Source organism: Mus musculus, chromosome 8 (genome assembly GCF_000001635.26).
Source record: "Mus musculus strain C57BL/6J chromosome 8, GRCm38.p6 C57BL/6J".
NCBI classification, from domain to species: Eukaryota; Metazoa; Chordata; class Mammalia; order Rodentia; family Muridae; genus Mus; species Mus musculus.
Genome location: NC_000074.6, coordinates 26,451,914 through 26,472,240, shown reverse-complemented (window position 1 = coordinate 26,472,240; position 20,327 = coordinate 26,451,914). Strand labels below are relative to the sequence as shown.

Sequence of the window (20,327 nt, the reverse complement as noted above, 5' to 3'; positions counted from 1 at the left end):
TATTTGTTGAGAGTTATTCGAGCAGAAAGGCTGAATGGAGATCATTGCAATGTGTCAAATTAAGGAGTGCTTAATGCCTGCCTAATCTCTTGGTAATTACTGTTGTGGCAGCGGAAGGCTTCAGAACCCTGTGAGAAAGCTAATGATAGTGAGCTGCTTGTGGGAGGCTGCCCGGGCATCAGAGGCCCTGCCACTCAGCACAATTACAGGCCTCACTCATCCCAGAGAGGGAGCAGCTGTCACTCGGGACGCTGATGGGTCAGACAGGAGTGTCAGCCGGGTCACCGGACAGGGGACTCTTTTAACTGGGTGTCACTTTCCTAATGATGTCCTAACATGTGACAGCCGCTTGGAGGGTGGGGAGAGTTGTGCCTAGGGGGAGGGGGAGAGTCTGACCTTGGGGTATTGTGGGAGCTAGCAGACAAGCAAGCTAGACTGCTGTCATGTCTGCCTTTGTGCCTCTCATTTCTCTTCAGGCCTGGTTCCTACTTTCTTTCCATATCTCTCTGCTGCTCTGTATCTTTCCCTTCTGGGCCCCTATGGCCTTTGCCAGCCTTTTCCAGCCTCTGTCTCCTTTAAAGATGGTTTAAGAGGTCCCTTTCATTGCTCATGTCTTTGTAAAGTACTGTGGGTTAAGCTTGGGGCCTTGCATACGCTAGGCAAACACTTTAGAGCTTTTAAAATTGGAAACAGGTCTGGCCTTGAACTTATGATCATCTTGCCTCTGCCTCTGGACTAGCTGAGATTAATAGGTGTGCCCCGCTACACCTGCAATCCGGCATTTTTATAAGAGTAGGAAACAAAAATTTTAAAAAACAAAGAAGAAACACAGCACTGAGCAACCCTTCCGCACTCCAAACAGATGGAGGAAAAGGGGAAATAATTCACTTCAGCCCAACAAGAAAATTCATTCGAAAAAGAAGTTGAAACCTGGCGTAGGCTCAAAGTCTGTCTTGCACTTTGGTGCCCAGGCAGTTATCTTCATGGGCAGGAGCAACAACCAGCATGAACCTTATTTCCAGCTCTGGTACTCACTCGTCCCAGGGCTAAAGCCGTTTGACACATTTTCCAAAATGGAGAAATACGGGGCAAGGTTTGGTGTTAGGATCACAGGAAGCCTTTGAGAAGAAGAGCACCAAGCAAGCCATCAACAAGACTGATGCTCAAACAATGGCAGGATGTGTAACAAGCCCACGTGGTGATGACACTGCTGCTGCTGCTTTGCAAGGCCGCCCCCCTCTTTAACAATGAGCAACAAAGCACATGGAACCCTCTCTTTCCTTCACCTAGGTGAGCCCCAAGTACTTGCGCTGCCCCAGGCAAGGAATCCCTTAGCTTGAAATGGGAGGGCATTAGAAGGAGAGCCATGAGAGCCAAGGGTAGGGTATGGTGTCTGATAGCTTCTAAAGGGACTCAGGTGTCACACTGGAGAGGACAGGGAGACAGATCCTCCCCCATCCACTCTGTACATTTTATACTGCTGGTTTCTATTTGCTTGTGAAGGTCCTGGGTTGTGAATGGAGGAGACCAGCCAGCTCTTCTAAGGCTCCATCTTCTGTGTTGAGAGGGCCAAAACTGTAAACCAATAAATATCCTTGGGAATGGTTAATAATATAAAGTGAGACGAGATGCAATGAGAGATATCACAGCCTATAAGCTAAAATTCTGGACTACTTAGTGCACAGGAGTCCTTCTGATTAACTTTTCTTGGGTTCTCACTTTTGGCAGAATCTGAGTCCCGGAGTGGGAGGGCTAGAGCTACTGCTCTTCACCTTCTCCCTCGAGCACCGAGTCTCTCCCTGGCAAGAGCAGCTGTGAGCATCTATAGCCTTCTAGTCATCTCAGAATGAGCGACTTCCCTCTGACTTTTTCAAGTTGCCCCAGTGCTGCCCGAATATCAGGGCCAAAGTCAGATTCAGGAAACAGACAGCTGAGCGTCTTGAACTTGAATTTTTCTGACACCAAGGTCAGGCTGAGCATGGCCGCTCTCCTCGACATTCCATCCTCCAGATAAGACTCTAAAAAGCTGGATAAGACTCTAAAAAGCTGGCTACAGCCTCTGCCCCTGCCCCTGATTCTCCTTCTTCTTGTGTAGCTAGAACTGCCATGCTTCTAGCTAGGTGCTAACTCAAAAGCATCTTTCAAGCAGAGAGTTCTTTTCTTTCAAAGGCAGAATGGAGCCTGTGAGGTGTGGCTGGAGATGAAAAGCCTGCTACTCAGAGGAAGAGGCAAGGGTAGTCAAGGGGTCTCTGCTGCCTGCTGCCTGCTGCCTGCTGCCAGCTGCCAGACAGAAGGGGAAGGGGGACGAGTGTAAACTGGCCAGTTCAGTCCCAGAGCTCAGGAAGCAGAGGTTCATCATTAACTGTCAAGCTGCGGTTTTAATCAGCCCTGCTCCTCGGTGGAGATAGATTTAATATCAAGGCACATTTTCAGAGCCATTAGCTTAATTATGACAAGTGTCTGCAAACCGGACAACTCTGCTTTCGGACCTGAGTGACAGCGTTTAATTCTCAGGGCCCCATGGGACCTCTGAGTCCTTCACCCAAATGAGCCTCCATTAAAGGCCTACGCATTTCTCCATTCTCCCTGGGTCTTGGCCCTCCAATTCCCCCTCTTTTTATTCTACTGAGCATGTCAAAAAGAGAGAAAAAAAACTGTGCTTCAGTAGAAAAAAAATAATTTACCTTACCCATTAGAACTCATCTCATGGGGGCTTCAGCAGCTGAGTTAGGCAGAGCCTCTTCCTTCTATCTGGTAAGAGCTGTGAGCATTTCCACACCGTCCTCTGGAAACGCTTGCTGGCATTTTGCATTGCTTTCTGGTAGAAACTTCTGAAGTCCTCTTGGCTCAAGGATGAAAACCAGGGCTGTCATCCTCACATGGACATGGGCTGGCATGGTGGCAAGCCCAAGGAGGGGTCCCGATGACGGCATCCATGCCTTAACTGTGAGACAGCCTTGATTTTGTATTGTCCCAGGGACATTAGGTCATCTTCCCCTACTCTGACTGACCAGGTAGCCCACAAAGGCTGGTCCACGAGTTCTAGAGGAGTACTTTTGTGATTTTACTGGGGGCTTGGAGCTTTTGTTTAGACAGAAGGATGTTTTTAAAATGAAGTCTTAGGAAACACAAATTAAAATGAACACAGCAGAGTCTTCTGAGAAATGTGGCTTTCTCCCTGGGCACTGCTTCCTCTGCCTCAGGAGCTATGATTCATGACCTCAGGGCCAAGAGAGCCAGCAGGGGTGGCCCTGGGGGGCCTTCTCAGCTTCACTCTGCATGGCTATGAGACCTAGGACCCTTAGCCAAGGGACTGGTGCCTGAAAAGAGCATGTCACAGTAATGTGACAGGGTCATAGTGATGTTTCAGAGGTCAAAGATCAGAGTATATTGAGGAACAGCATGGTCTGCTGGCCCCTTTTGGCTACAAAATCTCCTCAGCTAGCCTTACCTTTGCCTAATCTCCATCAGAGATTCCTTTCGCTATTCCTTCTCTGTAAGGAAGAGGAAGAAGGGTTGCAAATGTAGCTAAGTTTCATACATCCCCTCAGAGACCGGGCCAGGACTAGAGAGACCCTGCCTAGTGCTGCCAGACTGGATTTCTCCTCTGCTGGTACACAGTGACCCCTGCTGTGTGGACATGAGGGGTAGGGCTTGGGGGATGAGGAGAAGAGAAAGAGGAGGAAGAGGGAGATGGGGACTGTGCACAGAGCCATGAAGAACCATTTTTCTCTTCTGGTGAGTCCACTGTTTTGTGTGTGTTGTTTGTTTGTTTGTTTTTGTTTTGACTGTTCCACACAGAGTTGAGATCACTCTCTGAAGGCCAAAAGAGGCTGATCGCATATACTTCAACAGAAGTTGGATTTCTCAGGACCCCCCCCCTTCAAATGACTGCTCTGCTTGCTGTGTACACATCAAGGGCCTTTAGAGAACACAGGATTTAGATTTGCTCCCTCAAAACCAAGAAGGGCTATACGGCGACAGAATGGGGTAACTGTATCCAGACTTGGGCTGGATGAAACTCTTTACAATGAAGCTTATATTCTAACCAATGGACTTTACGGTCTTCTGTTTAGGGATGGACACAATAACTTTGTGCCCTTTCAAGTTTATTTTTCAAATATGATAAACAAATACTGTCTTGTCCATAATAGTAAAAAGTAGAGTCTCACTATCTCTTGTGTATTACAAGATGGACAGAAGTCCCAGTGATAGCCTGCCCAGGAGTCTCAAGACCCTACCCGTCCCTGGGATGTTTCCATGTTCCCCTGAGATTCTTTCCCTGTTCCTAGACCATCATTCCTATTGTTGGGACCCCCTTCTTAGCTCCTAGGACTCCTTTCCTCCCTCATCCTGGGAACCTTTCCCTACTTCTAAGACTCCCTCCTTATTCCTAGGGCCTCCTCCCAACTCTAAGACCCATACTCTATTCCTTGGACGTGTTCCCTGCCCCCAGGGCCCTTCCCTACTGCAGGAACCCTTCCTTGCTCCTAGAACTCCTCCTCTGCTCCTGGGACCCCTTCCTTGCTGTCAGGACACCTCCCCTGCTTCTGGGATCCTTCCTCTGCACCCTGGGATACCTTCCTTTATCCACAGATCTCTTCCCTGTCCCGGAAACACGTTTCCTTACCCTGAGGTCTATTCTTTGTTCCTAGGGCCCCTTCCTTGCTCCTCATAACCCTTCTCTACCCTTGGTTTCTGGTCCCTGAGGAGAGCTGCCTGGCACATAAAATGTAACTACACAGTGGGACTAGCAGAGGTTTCCAGACTGTTTGACATCCCTTCAACCATGCTGAACAGGCCCATGGGTATTTTTCCTCAGGAACTCGGAGATTGCAATCCTTCCTGTCAATCTTGTATGAATGACTGAGTGTTGACAAGGTTTTCTGTGGCATTTCTTCCCAAAGCAGCAGGGGCAGATTACCTCAGACCCTTTTCACCCAGGAATACCCTGCTCCTCATTCTCCATGTTTGGCCTTCCACAAACGTCCTCCATGCATTTCCTGCCTCCTGTCTCCTGCCCACTGCCCACTGCCCACTGCCCCCTGCCTCCTGCCCCCTGCCCCCTGCCTCCTGCCTCCTGCCCCCTGCCTCCTGCCCACTGCCCCTTGCCCCACTGCCTCCTGTTCCCTCCCCCTGCCTCCTGCCCACTGCCCCCTCCCCCACCCCTGCCTCCTGCCCACTCCCCCACTGCCCCCTGCCCCACCCCCTGCCTCCTGCCCACTGCCCTCTGCACCCTGCCCCACTGCCTCCTGCCTCCTGCCCACTGCCTCCTGCCCCCTCCCCCTGCCTCCTGCCTCCTGCCCACTGCCCCACTGCCCCCTCCCCCACCCCCTGCCTCCTGCCCCCTCCTCTCTGCCCCCTCCCCCTGCCTCCTGCCCCCTCCCCCCTGCCTCCTGCCTCCTTCCCCACTGCCACCGCTGAGCATTTGCTTCTCCATAGCTTTGTGTGACGCCCCTGCTATTCTTCAGGCTGAGTTCTATCCTGTCTGCTAGAATATAAGAACTGCAGGGTCCTGGACAGCAAGTCCCCAGTAGTCCCTGTAGCCTCCATATATCTGATGTCTCATAACCTCCCTTTCCTGTGACTGGGACAGATCTAGCATGTAAGTATACCCACTAAATGTGCCTGGACCTCTTCAGAAATCTTTTTTCAGTGGAATGCTATTTATATGCCATTTTCAAACGTTTTTGCTGCCAATGGGTGGCTTGGAAGTAGTTTAGTACTTTCTAGCCTCAGTTGGTCTTGGTGGAAAAAAGGAAATGTCACCAAACATGAAATTTACTGACAGACATTTCAGTCAATGCCATGTGCTTCCTGAGCCAGTGATCATGAAGCCAGTAAGAACAATCAGTAAAGCAGAAAAGGCTTGGTCCACCAACTGATGACACCACAGCTAAATCCCAAAACAGAGTCTCCTGGACAGACAAAGAACTGGTCCTCACTCGGGAAGGCTATCACTGTCATAATCGCAGATGGGAGTGCATACCTGCGATTGTCCAGTTTGAGGTCATATCATATGTTCAAAAATATGGTAAAGAAGAAGAATGCTTCTGGCTAAAGCCTTTGTTAAGTGAAATACATTAGTCTCACAAAGGCAAGGGTCACATGTTTTCTGTCCTATATTATATTCAAAGTAGGAAGAGAAAAGGAAAGAACACAGAAGTAAAAGGGTTGGAAGGGACTCAGGTTTGGAAAGGAAAAGGGATAGGGGTGGGATACAGAGAATGCTGGGAGATCCAAGTACATTGCACACATACATGGAAATAACACAAGAAATCTCTTACTTTATATAATTAATACATGATAATAGAAATTTAGCAATTTTTGATGAACACAATTTATTCCAGTTGACCTAAAAATGGTGATAGTAACCTAGAGACTTCATCTGTCTACTGTACATTTTCTAGACAGTCTTACTTAAAACAAACAAACAAACAAAAACTTGGAAGGAATGGTGTAGTCATTTAAAATGTTAGCAGCAGCCCCCACCACCACCACCACCATAGGTGATTTCTATAAAATACCTGCCTACCAACTGACATCCACACCCTTTAAGAACCAAAGGATGTTGTGTGGGCTTTGCTATCTCCTTTTCTCTAGGTTTCCCAGAACAAAGGCTTCCAGGAAACTTGAGCAAGAACTTTCAGTTCCATAAATCTTCTAGACATTGTGGAATGGGACTCAGGGTTCCAAGGCCTTTGATGAATATTAAAAACCCTTCTTTGCATAACTGTCACGTCCTTTTCAAGGAAAACCCAGAAAGCAATTGCTTTCTTCTTTCCACCGCTGGCCCTGTGTCTTCAGAGGAAGCACTGTGTCTGTTTTTATGACTAGATCTTTAAGAGGGGCTGGATTAGTGAGTTTCATAAATTCAGAAGATGAAGAATCTAGAACAAATTACATATGTGACGCTCAACACAGCCTGTGAAAACCTGTCATTTCTAGAAGGTGTTAGTGACCACAGGATTGTAACTTTGGAAATGAAAACCATATAATTTCAAAGTGACTATTTGAGGTTTGATAGTAAAAAGTCAAAGCTTAGAAATTGCAACCTCAGATCTTATTACTGCCAAGTCACCTTGCCTCCTAATTAAAACAGGCACAACAACGCTCTATAAATGGATTCTATTTTCTCCCTCTAACAAACGAGAGAAAAGCAGATTTTTAATGCACTAATTAGCTTAGTGATTAATTAGCTGAATTAAGACCAGTCTTTCCACTGAAGAAGTAACAAACTAAAGACAGAGGGTTGGAATCTGAATCTTAATCCACTTGACCCATGTGAAGAGCCTCCTGTGGTATGATGGCCGAGCATCTGTCCAGGTCTTCCTGGATTATGTTCCTGAATGAAAAAAGAAAAGAAAAGAAAGAAAAGGAGAAGGACATGACTACTCCTAAACTTTGGAGAATTTTTTATTGTGTATATAAGGGATTTGGAAGATGTCAGAGGAAAGAGTCCAGACTGAAAATGGAGGCAGACTAAACCGGACCATAAGAGGAGATGAGGAGAGCAAGAGAAGCCCTTAACAAAATGGCTGGATTGCATGGGGTCACGGTGAGGGAAGGGAAGCAGCCTCTAAGAGTAAGAGGTTTAGAGTGGAGGCCAGATCAGGAGGTGCTGGGAGGAGCCACAGGTACTGAGGGAGGCTGGGAGAGCTGGGAGGAGCCACGGGTATTGAAGGATGACGGGAGAGTTGGAGAGTAACCCCCTTAATATGTTGTTGATAGGCACCTCAACCATTTGACTGGGTTCTGAAACCCAACAATTTCTAGTGTCTGTGGTCTTAAGCATTTCTGGGTCTCTGGGTAGGTATTATGCCTACACTTGAATAAGTTGAGTGTTCCATACTACCTGACTCTCATGGGTATATTTGTGGTTTGCATAGTCTAAACCATAATCAATATATAGGAGGGTTCAATGAGCAAATGATTTTGGAAAATGCTGTGTTATTTGCCTCGTGGATCTATAACAAAATCTATTAACAGCGTGTGACATTAGAAATTATTCTACTCTGTTTAACCCCGTGTTTCCCAGCTTTTAATTGTCCAGGACCCTCCTTTTGGCACAGTGCATATTATCAGACACATAACTAGTTAGCATCTTGAGGGCCCGACAGTTGTGTGACTAATGGGTAAACACTTGGTTTTTCAATACTCTCCCTAACTATGCTAATTGGCTCTCTCCCTCACCTGCTTTCCCTTTTCCTGTGTCTTGGCATCTTAGGTCATTGGCCCCTCCTACTGCAGCATCAGGAGCCTTGTCTTGTCTTCTTTCATTAAACAGCCTTGGGATGTTGGTTGCACCACTTGGCAACTTCTCAGAATCTTGGGCCTGGGAATAGGAACTTGAGAACAAAGATCAAACTTTCTTCCTCAATCTTATTAATACACTGAAATGAAAAAGATACTGCTATTGAAGACTGAATGGGGACTCCCCACGGAAAATCTGAGGTGTCTCAGTGTTTAATAATTGAGAACAGTGAGGTGCCAGTTACAAAATGGTGGGTGTTCTGGAATGTATGGCCACAGGACCTGTGGTTTTTCTCCTACACTTTCCCTCCAACTGCCCTGTGTATCTAGTGAGACAAGCTCACAGTAGCACACGGTGGTCAATGCACACTGACTCAAAAGTTCAAAACAAAAAGTGCATTTGACACTTCTTCAACACTCCGTCTGGTGACACACGCAGCTGCCGCTGCTGCCTTCTTCTCCTGTGTTCAGTTATTATTCCAAGCCCGGGTCAACATGATCACCTTGTGCAAAGTACGGTGTCCTCTCCCTTCTTTCAAGGGAGCATTTGGACTCTGCTGAGACGCTGCAATACCACAGGTCACCAAAGCTGGCCTTATCCTTTGCTGAGTCCAGTCCTCTGCTGTAGATGAGTGATCTCTTTTTGACACCTGTACCCTTAGAACTTGCTGCTGCCTTAGCTTCAAAGTCACTCCTCTCCAGCTTCCTGACTCACTTCCGGGCCCCATGAAGACATTTAGTCTCTCAGCACTCCTGCTTTTCTCCACAGGTGTCAAAGGAACCTCTGGATACTCGGTGTGGCCCCTAACATAGCAGTGCTCAACTTGTGGGTTAAAATCCCTTTAGGGAGTCAACTGGGCTTTTCAAGTGGTCACTGAGACCATAGGAAAACATAGAGATTTATATTATGATTCATAAATGTAGCAAAATTACACTTATGAAGTAGCAATGAAAGTAATTTTATGTCTGTGGGTTACCGCGACATGAGGAACTGTGTTAAAGGGTCACAGTGTTGGGAAGGTTGAGAACCACTGCCCTATGAGGCGACAACGCCATGACAAGCTCATTCTCCATGACCTCCTCCTCTGGAGCATCTGAGTCAGATAGAACGCTCGGAGGACGTGAAGCACCAAACCCAGTGTCCTCGGGTGTCACCCTAGTGCCCACTACTACAAGTTGCTTTTGGAATGATCTTGTATTAGCTCTCTGTTACTAGAGCACATTTATTAAAAAGGTCATCTAGGCTAGTCATTTTGGAGGTTTTCATCTGTGATGGATTGGCCCTGTTGCTTTGGGGCCCATGGCAAGGCAGTATAGCTAATAAGTGACTGAAGAAGAGGAGGAAAGAACTGGGGAATCCCACAATCTCTTTCAAGAAAATAAACACAGTGACCTGAAGACCCAACACTAGGCCCTACATAAAGGTCCATCACCTCACAAAAATGCCAAGCCAAGAATCAGACTTTTGATGACATTCCGAAAGTGGGCTTTTCAAGGACCCCTCCAAATCAAAGTAAACATACATACATATACAAACAAATATAACAGTTGTAATGTCTATATGCTTTTACACATTAATAATGTGTATGAAAATAGTATGCTACTTTGTAGAGATTATAACCAGTCATAAAATTGAGCTTGTATGGAAACAGCCAGAAATAGAGCAGTGAGAGAATGCCTCACATCATGCAAGAATGTTCTAGCAAAACAGTTCTACGAAGATGGACACCCATAGTCCTGGGTATTGGATGCAAGAAACTCCATCACTACTGCTACTGAAGCCCTGGTGGCCTTTAGTGCGGGCCTCATAAGCCACCTGAATTATCAGAGTCTGACTCAGGAGCCATGCGGCTCTCTTACCTCATCATCCTTGGAGCTTGTGCTCACCTTGAGAGAGCCTGAACCCACCCGAGGGAGTCTGGGAAATGTAGATCTTGACCTGCAGCCTTGTCAGTTTGGAGACGTATCCAAGAAAGGCTTTGGAGCGAGAAGGGGGGAGGCACCTGTGAGTGCCTCTAAGCCGGGCTGCTTCTCTCTCCCTATTTCCTTGGCTTTCTTGTCCCTCCGTTCCCCCATCTCATTTCCTCTAGTGAACCCAAGTGTGCTTCAGCCCTAAGCTTTGCCCTTCTCAGGTTTTTATTTCTTTCTAGAAAATGTTTATTGTTCTACTTGAAGGATAATGCCCTGACACCATTTCCTCTGTAATCTCTACAGTATATTTTGCATTAAAAAAAAAAGCTTTTACCTTTAATATGTAAAAAAATAAGTCTGTGGTTAAGCAAACAGAATAAAATTATTCTTTCACTCAATGAAGCAAGAAGTACAAGAAAATTTTAGTTTTGTTTTCTGAGACAGGATTTCTCTGTGTAGCCCTGGCTACCCTGGAACAAGCTCTATAGACCAGGCTGGCCTCAAACTCAGAGATCCATCTGCCTCTGCCATCCCAGAACTGGCTTTAAAAGCACTCACCACCATGCCCAGTGATTTTTTTTTCAACTGCGAATTTAAGACAATTACACAGCAACTTTGAAATGGGAACTGGCCGAGACATTTGAAGCACAGAACAGGCTTTCAAAGTGAAGAAGATATGGCTGACACTCGCCAAGACCATGAGGTGATGCCTTCCTTCAAGGGGTTTATGGAGCACCAATGTCTATGAGCATGAGAACAAGTAGGGATTTGTGAGAGCAGAGAGTGCAAGACAATCATGGCAGCACATCCTTCAAGCGTGGAGGACAAGCATCACAGCCTGCTTCACCAGGCTCAATACAGTTGTCCTAACAGAGGACCCGAGAGAGGCCATACAAGATAGGGGTACCTCAAAGTAAAATCCCAGGAACCCACAAATCATCACATTAAATCTTTCATTGAACTCATGGATAATAATGTATGACAAAAAGAAGAGTGTAGATTTGTTAAGCTGTCTAAATGTATGGTTAGTATATGATGATGTCAGAAACTAAATACCTTGAATTCATGGAAATAGGTTATGAGCATATATATATAGGTCAGTTGTAACAGCTTAGAATAAGAAACAAAGAAACAAACACACACACAAACAAAACCAGGCACTCTGTAGAGATTTGATCCTCAATACAAGATGTAAATTGTTGGGAAGAACGCAATACCAAAAGGCAGACATGTCTCAGGTACCTAATCTATAGAACACGTTTAAGATGAAAAGGATCAGATGGAAGTAAATAGGGGATAGATGGGTACCCATGCCTCCTCTCCAGCATGTTATCTCTCTTGGCTGCAGCCACAGCTCTGCGGAGTAAGACTTGCCGTGCTCATGTTGTTTAATTGGAGATGAAGATTCAGAGGCCACACTACCCACAGTAACTGACCCGGGACTGGAGTCTTCGGACAGTCTGATCCCTGAGTTGTGTTTTTCCCCATAGTTTCCGTAACCACTCATCCTCATCTTGTCTGGCTTTCCACCAGACACCAAGCTCAGATGCCAGATGTGTATCTGTTGTCTACACACTTCCCAAACGCCTAGTGTAGTGTTTGATAGATGTAAAAATATATTTGCAAGTTAGAAAAGGATAAGAAAAATACCTCCTTTCCACATAAAAATAATTTTAAACTTTGTTTATTTCCTTCTAACCTTTCCCATATACACATATTAAATGCACTTATTCTTTGATTTGTCTTTGTGCACGTGTGTGTGTGTGTGTGTGTGTGTGTGTGTGTGTGTGTGTCATTGAGAGAAACTGAACTTGGGATCTGGTGACAACAGAGAAGTCAGTGGATACAATTATTCTTATAACAAATTTATAGCAGACATACAGCATTCTTTCTGTAGGTATGGCATCTGTTGTAGCTCTCCATTTCAGTAACTGTTCCTGAGAAGCCCTGCACTGAACTAAAAGTGCAGCTAGGAATATAGCGTAAGAGTTGATGGCTAATTCACTTCGGAAATTTAAGTAGAGATACACAGTTAATGCTAGCATGAAGTTATTTGCATATGTATTGTTGCATTCATCAGATTCCTTTTAAAGATCTTACAAGTGTTTATACCAAGAATAAACATTAGACATTTTTGAAGACCATACTTCTTACCACCATGAACACATATATTTTTTAACTAGTAGTATGTCAAAAATTCCATTTACCTTCCCTATGATTTATTCCCTACCAATAAAGTCTTCCCATGAATCTTTGCATGGTACCCAGAATCTGGGCTTTTTTTTTTTTTTTTTTTTTTTTGGAAAGAGTTTTTGCTGACAGAATTTTTTAGAATTGTATTTTCTTCTGTTCTGCTTAATTTTTCATGTCTTAGATAACAAATGAGGTTGAGCACTGCTTGTAAACTTATCAGCCATTCGTCTCTCAGCTGAGACCCGTCTTTCCCTGTCCTTGTTCTCGCCTCCGTTGGAGTATTTGTCTTTGTGCTTTTGATTCACAAGAGCTTCTTATAAATGAAAGAAATTAATCCTTGCACATCATATCTGTGTGGTTTTTCATAGGGAAACATTGGAGAGGACTGTGGGATGGGTGCCACAGAATGCTTTCTTTGTTATCTATCACTTCCATAGTTAAGGCCTCTCTCAATTAGAGACCAGTACAATATATGCTTGTAATTTCTTATTATGCTTTATAGATTGTCATGTGTTTAACCCATCTAGAATTCAATATATTATTCATTCATTTATTAATTTCTTCCTTTAACAAACATTTATTTTGCTCTAATTATGCATCAGACACTTAATGTGAAGTGAGACTCTTAACTTGATATTCCACTCAACTGACTTAGTTATTTTTCTCCATTATTACTTATTACGTCCCCAATTGCTTTTTTATTACATTTTAAAAATTATATTAAATTTATTAAATATTAACATATGCTGCATGGATGTTTATCTTACTGATACAGTTACTTATTTGTTTTTATTAAATATTAAATAAATTTGCTAATTGTGCTGTTTATTTGATAGCACATAAATTTAATAATTAAATCTACATGATTCTTGACACCCTTGGTGCAGTTTCTTTATTCATTAGCCGTTGATTCCTACAGGTTCTCGTTCCTCTGGTGAGTGTAGCTCTAAGATTTATTTGAAAGACGGACAGGCATTGCTTCTTCTCATTGCTCATCTGGATTTTGTTGTACCGAAAGCCATTTTTGTTCAGGTGCAATCAGAATTATTTCATCAGCGAATTCATAAGTACAGCAGGTTAGAAATTCTGTCTTGGTGCTGTTCCTGTCTTCTCTGTGTGTCACAGGGTGACATATCCGCACTTGCATGTCCAGGACCACACCCAAGCTGGGTTTGTTCATTTCTATGGGAATTTCCAATGGACCCTGCTGCTGTCCCTTTAATTTACACAGCTCAGTGCTCTTCCATCCGGGATGCGTGGTTGTTTATTAATTTGTTATGAATTATGAATTTGATCTCCGGGTCTCAGGTTTTTGTCTTTGGTGATACATAGTCACTGGCCTGGTTTCTGCTGAAAATTGGAACCACTTAAATGTGGGGTGGCAGTGTAGCAGATGAGGCACCTGTCCCTCCACAGGCCTTTGAAATAGGCCTGGGGCCCTATGGATGGGGGAATTGCTGCGTTAAAACGATCTCCTTTCCATCTCAGATAACCCCTTGAAATTAGGCAGATTTTGTCACTCAAATCAACTTGAGAGTGCTTTCCTATAAGCAGCTTTTCATCCTCTTGCTCACCAAATTCCACCTCTTGCTATCTGGCCTTATGCTCTTTGGGTTTGTATGTCGTTTATTTTCCTTTTTATTCCATGATTTTTTTTTGGTTTGGTTTTTTTTGGGGGGGGTTGGGGGTTCAAGACAGGGTTTCTCTGTGTAGCCCTAGCTGTTCTGGAACTCACTTTGTAGACCAGGCTGGCCTCGAACCCAGAAATCTGCCTGCCTCTGTCTCCCAAGTGCTGGGATTAAAGGTGTGTGCCACCACCACCCTGTTATCCAGTTTTATGCTCTTGGTTTGTTCAGCTTTGCTAATTTCTTGGTTCCCCTTTTGCAAAACAAATGATGCTGTTATTATTTTGTGACTGCTTTCTTCTTAGTAATTTGGAAGACTGTCTCAACAGAAGACAACCCCGTTCTTAGCTTTGCCCCTCAGACGATCCAGAATTGACAGGTGGGAAGTGAGACAGCCTGGGCGTCTCCCCTGGGTCCAGAGTCTCAGTAGGATCTCAGCTGTGGGAGGTGGGAAGGAATATTCAGTAAAAATACTCATCAGTAATTTTTCTTGGAGAATAATTTCCCCCTACAGTCGAGCCCTGCAGGGATGTTTGGTTGCTGTTTATATGTGCTTGGGTATGTGTTGGTTGTTGATGGGTTTGTTTTTTGGACTTTGTTTTATGATGTTTGCTTCCTTGTTTGTTTGAATCAGCATTTCCGGGAAGTCGCTTCATTTCTACCAGTTAGCTCGCTGAACTTGAGACCCATGAGCGATTCCTGTTTAGTACGGAAACAGAAGTGAGTGCCACCATGTCCCCACTTTCTTGCATCTACTCGTCTCAGTTCTCCACTTAAGCAAGCCCAGTTGTGCTGAAAGGTAGGCTGAGGTAAACACAAGGAGGGAGGAGGGGGGGCTTGGTAGGGATGTGGAAGGGTGTGCTCCGCTGCTTCAATCCATGTGGTTTAGCATGGTCCCGAGTCTTCTCATCCGTACAGTCCTTCAGAAGAAATCTAGTGGAGTGGAAGTCGGCAGTATCCCTTTGCCGCTATCTTGAGACATGTGATCCTAACTGTGATCTTGAGTCTGGGACATGGAGCTAAGGAACCAACCAACAATACATTTTTCATTCAGCTTCTTCTATCCCCCCCCCCCCCCCCCCCGCAGCCCACAAGCTTCATTCCCAGCTCCGGGCACTATCAAGGAAGGGTGGGACCTTTAATGGGTAGAACCTGGTGAGGGGAAGTTACGTCACTGGGGCGTGTTCTAGAAGAGGAAATGGAGAGGCCAGCTCCTCCTCCTCTTCCATTCCCTTTGCTTCTCAGCCCATGAGCTGAATGGATTTGTTTTTATCCCATGGAACAAAGGTGTATAGTTTTGTCCTGCCGTGATGTGCTGTCTTCTTAGGGAGCCAAAGACCACAGGGCCAACAGACCAGGACAGAAGCTAAAGGAAATCTTTTCTCCTTCTAAGATTGTAAGATACCGTATCACCAAGCATTCCACAGCAATGTGGCTGGCCTTGCAGGGGTTTTTCTCTCAAGTTGAACACGTCGTCTGACTGTAGCTTTGTCCTTTTGCCTTCAGCCGGGAAAAGACATGCACACTCTTTCATGTATCCGCTCAACACTACTTATTGATTACACTAATCTCTCATAGCAGCAGTACCAGAGTCTCCTCTGGCTCATGCCTGGTACTGTAACTACAAAGGATGGCAATATTCTAAAGAGACATTGTATCCCTGACAAAGGATGACGATATTCTAAAGAGACATTGTATCCTGCACTTTGCTGAGCACTCTATTTAAATAACAGACCCAAAAGGAATGGAATTCTCCCCCGGGTATCTCAAAAAAGAGAAAGCCCAAAACATGAGCCAACAAGAGAGAAAAGAGTTCTCCCAGAAATAGATTTGGAACTTGTTAGCAACCTTACAGAAGAGACAAAGATGGAACGTGGCACTGACTAATGGCAACTTAGATGCACGAATCTGGCCTCCTACTTGAACCTTAACCTCACTTGAGGACCCCAAAAATGAATTTGAGGAAGGTCACTCGGTTTCTGTGTACCTCTTTCCAGTGTAGCCACACTGGACATCTTTGCACTTTTGCTATTATTTTGGTGTTTTAATTGGCTTATCAATGAAGGGGGCCAGAACCTGGTTTATTGAGACCCAGATTGTGACCCCAAACCTAAGAGTAATACCAGTTTGGACATAATTTCAAAGTAGCCATTTACAACTCATGATACACCTCTGAAAAATCTGATGAACCTCTGCAGGAGTTTGAAAGAGACCTGTCTCCCATTGGCTCATACATTTGAGCAATTGGTCCCTAGTTAGTAGTAGTTGTAGTTAGGGTTACTATTGCTATGATGAAACACCATGACTAAAAACAAATTGGGGATGAAATGGTTTATTTGCATTACCCTTCACTGAAGGAAGTCAGAGCTGGAAATCAATCTGGGCAGGAACCTGGAGGGAGGAGCTGATGCAGAGGCCATGGAGGTGTAGTCTACTGACTTGCTTCTCATAGCTTGTTCAGCCTAACACCCAGGATCACCAGCCCAGGGATGGCACCACCTACAATAGGTTTGGGCCTTCCACCATTGATCATTAATTAAGAAAATGTCCTACAGGCTTGCCCACAGCCCAGTCTTATGGAGGCATTTTCTCAATTGAGGTTCCCTCCTCTCAGATGACTCTAGCTTGTATTAAGTTGACAAAAAACTAGCCAGCACAGTAGTGCTGTTAGGGGAGACTATGGATGTAGAGTCTTGCTAAAGGAAGTATATCACTGGAGGTGGGCTTTAAGGGTTTACAGGACCACCTGCTTCCTGCTACCTCTCTCTGCTTCCTGTGTGGATGGAAATGTAACCAGCCAGCTTCCTTTTTCTGCTGGCATGCCATGAGTTTCCAGTTACTATGGACTCTCCCATTGGAACCATAAGCCAAAGATAAACTGTTTCTTCTGTGACTTGCCTTTGGTCATTGTATATTAACACAACACAAAAGGATAACTAATACAGCCACCATCTCAAGTACCCTGCCCTCTGCATTAAGGGCAACTTGCATTCACTGCTTTAGCCTCTGGCAGGAAAAATCAGGTAGAAATGGATTTACTCCGTGATGTCATTTCTGTTGCACCTGATAAGGGTAGGAGACATGGGCCCAGGACCTGTCGGCCAGCTCCTCTGTTACTTTCCCATTGGGGCTTCCTTGCCTAATCTACCCCATGAATGGCCTCTCAGAGTTCTAAAGCACAGAAGGGGCTGGGAATGTCTGTGACGAACCTGTCACAAAGAGCAGAGCACAGGATTGGGGACAAAGAACTACAGCTGATCAACTAGCCACAGCTGAGTGCGTCTCTGCACAAGGGATATATGGTGGTAAATCCTAGGTGTCAACTCGATTGGATTGAGAAACATGGAGGGGATTATTGAGATACACTTTGGGGTGTCTCGGTCAGAGGTCAGTAGGAGAGTTTGGCTATAAGCAATGCTAAGTTCAAATTTTGAATAGACTATGGGGAGGTCACAGAGGGTGGAAGGTGGAGCCTAGTCTGAGGCTGTAGGCCAGCGGAGCATGATGGGAAGGATGTCTACCCCACACAGCAGAAGGTGGACCCTGAAGCATCTCTGAGACAGACTTCCCCCTCCAAGGAAGTAACCTGCAACCTGACAACTGGCCAAGGACTCAGTCCCAATAGACTCCAGACACTCCGGGCAAAGGAGTGGCTTGCTATCACTGAATCCAGGGTAAGTTCCTCCAGGTCTTCATGCAGAACACTAAAAGGACACCAACCTCAGCAACAGCCCTTCCATGATGCTGGTGGCCAAGACACAGGGACCCTCCTCAGGATGACCAAGTAGACTGCACATTAGCCTAAAGCACGGGGAAAATAAGGGTTCCACAGGCATGACCCAGTCGTGCAGAAGAAGGCTGGCAGACGTGGCTGGAGGCCAAGGTGTGAGTGCTTTGCTTTATTTCCGGTACTTTCCATTCGGAGATTCAGAGTGGGGGGAAAAATAAAAGCCAAGGGACTTTTTGGAAAGTGGCCTCTACCTGACAGACCCAACCTTGGGATCTAGTGTGTCTGTTAGGAATTATTTTTGGCTACAAACAACCCAAATTCCCATTTAACAGTGCCTTTATGACACACACATGTATTATTGACTTAGCAGAGGAGTCTAAGGTTAGCTGATTCAACAGTTCGTGATCTAAAACATCCAGGGGGTTTCCACCTTTTGACTGGGCTGTCTGAGAACCTTGGCTCTTTGTGTTTGCTTCATGGTTCCAAGATGACTGCTGGGGTGCCAGCTCTTTCAATCATGTCCAGAAGAAGAACACAGCATGTCAACGTGTTCTTTCCTCATAGAGCTCCATTGATTACAATCCCTTCCTTTCCTAAAATCCTCTTTCCACTGCACTGCTCAGTGCTATGCTCTGAATTCTAGCTGCCAAAGGGCTAGAAAGGGGTGAAGGTTAATGTTGAGACTGGATTTTGAAGAGCTAAACAATAGCATATCCCACATCCTGTGCAGCGCCTGGAGGCAGAGGATGCCTTCCCTTTGCTTTAAGGAGACTTGTTTTCTAGAGCTACAAAGACCTCTTTTGAGAGAGGGTGGGGAAACTGTAGCTACCGTGGACAAAAATCCATTCAGGCTTAAAATGCAAGAGCATTAACCGCTCGGAGCCATCACCAAGGAGAGATAAAATACGTCTGCCCTCCCCAGACCTCAGAGATGCCTGCCGCGTGATTATTTTTTTGGCTGAGAAAGCTGCTTAGCCTACAGAAAAAGAAATGTACCTGAACATTTATGAGTCGGCTTTTCAAAGACAGCAACCCATCTTCTCCTTCACCCCTCCCCTTTCTCCTTCCCTGTAAAGGAACACTTAGCAAAACTAAATAAATTATCAGCTAGGCCATGAGAAAAGGCTCTCATAGGGCAGCTTGGGGGGGAGCGATCGTAAGCCATCTTCAGAACTGAAGTCTTGGGCTGGGGAGAGGGGAGGAGGGGAAAGGCTAGGAGAAGCTGGGGAGGAGGGGAGAGGCTAGGGAAGGAGGGGAGAAGCTGGGGAGGAGGGGAGAGGCTAGGGAAGGAGGGGAGATGCTAGGGGAGGAGGGGAGAGGCTAGGGGAGGGCCTGGCAGACAGAGAAGCCAGCAGACTGTCCTCTCCCTTGCTCTTCCTCTTGTAGCAAGGACACCTGGGACTGCCTCACACTGACCCAGAGGACCTGCTGGCCAAGCTGTCGGTTTTCATGCAGTTGTTTATCTGGAACAAGGCACCATGTTCCAGCAAGGGGCCAAGCTGAAGCCCTGCTCTCAAGCTCTGCTCCACTGTGTTCTCCCTGGCCGCCCTGTGGGGGTGTCAGTGGATTCTGGACTTGACCTTATCTGGAAACCAATGGTGACGTTTACCTGGGCTATCAGAATAGCAATTGGCTCTGCTATGAACTAGGTTATGTCTTCCCCACTCTAATCCACAAGATGCAATGTTCAGTTCCCACGGGAGTGTAATTGAGCTGGACCTCTCTGGGGAGCAGGGGGGGGGGGGATGACTGGGATCAAAAGAGCTCAAAGCATCATGGGCCACATCCCATTGTGCTGCTGGCCTTAGGAGAAGGGAAGAGAAATGTCTTTGATTCCTCCACGATCTGGGAAGAGGTCAGGTGACTCTCCATCTCCAAAGGAGGAAGAGCCTCACCAGGCATCAGGTAAGCCAGCATCTTCAGCTTGGACTTCCAGCCTCCGAGGCTGTGAGGAACAGATTCCTGTCAAGTCTTTGAGCTACTGTCTTTTGTTACATCACCTCAGTGTGACTTATATAGTCTGCTAAGTCTCTCGAAAGAAGCAAGCAGGGGAAGGCAGTGGTAGTGAGCGGCTATCGGTGGTGCAAATGTGAATCCCCATGATGACATATGCCCTGGCCTTTGGAACTCAGGAGGCATCTGGAGCCAGAAGATGCTGAGAGGCCATCTCAGTCAGTGTTCTACTGAGGTGAAGAGACGCCATGACCACAGCAACTCATATAAAAGAAAGCATTTAACTGGAGGCTTGCTTACCGTTACAGATATGCTTAGGCCATATCATCATGGCAGGAAGCACAATGACACCCAAGCAGACATGGTGATGAGGAAGTAGCGAAGAGTCCTACATACAGATCCACAGGCAGCAGAAAGAGAGAGAGAGAGCCACTAGGCCTGACTCAGGCCCTTGAATCCTCAAAGCCCACCCCCAGTGACACACTTCCTCCAACAAGGCCACATTTCCAAGCCCTTCCCAAATAGTGCTGCTCCTGGATGATCAAGCATTCGAACCTGAAAGCCAAAGGGGACCATTCCTCTCAAACCACCACAGAGGCCATGTAGGTAAGTTGGGCCCGTACTGACATGCCTGCTTTAAAGGGTATGTTCCTGCCATAGAA

At 45.8% G+C, this 20,327-nt stretch overlaps 1 long non-coding RNA gene across 1 annotated transcript; it reads left to right on the top strand.

Annotated features, from left to right (window-relative positions):
* The first annotated feature begins 3,681 nt into the window (after positions 1-3,681).
* Gm31983 lies at positions 3,682-19,448 on the top strand. The gene is made up of 3 exons (XR_378839.2): positions 3,682-3,738; positions 14,648-14,781; positions 19,099-19,448. It is a non-coding gene; the product is annotated as a predicted gene, 31983 (long non-coding RNA).
* The last annotated feature ends 879 nt before the right edge of the window (positions 19,449-20,327 follow it).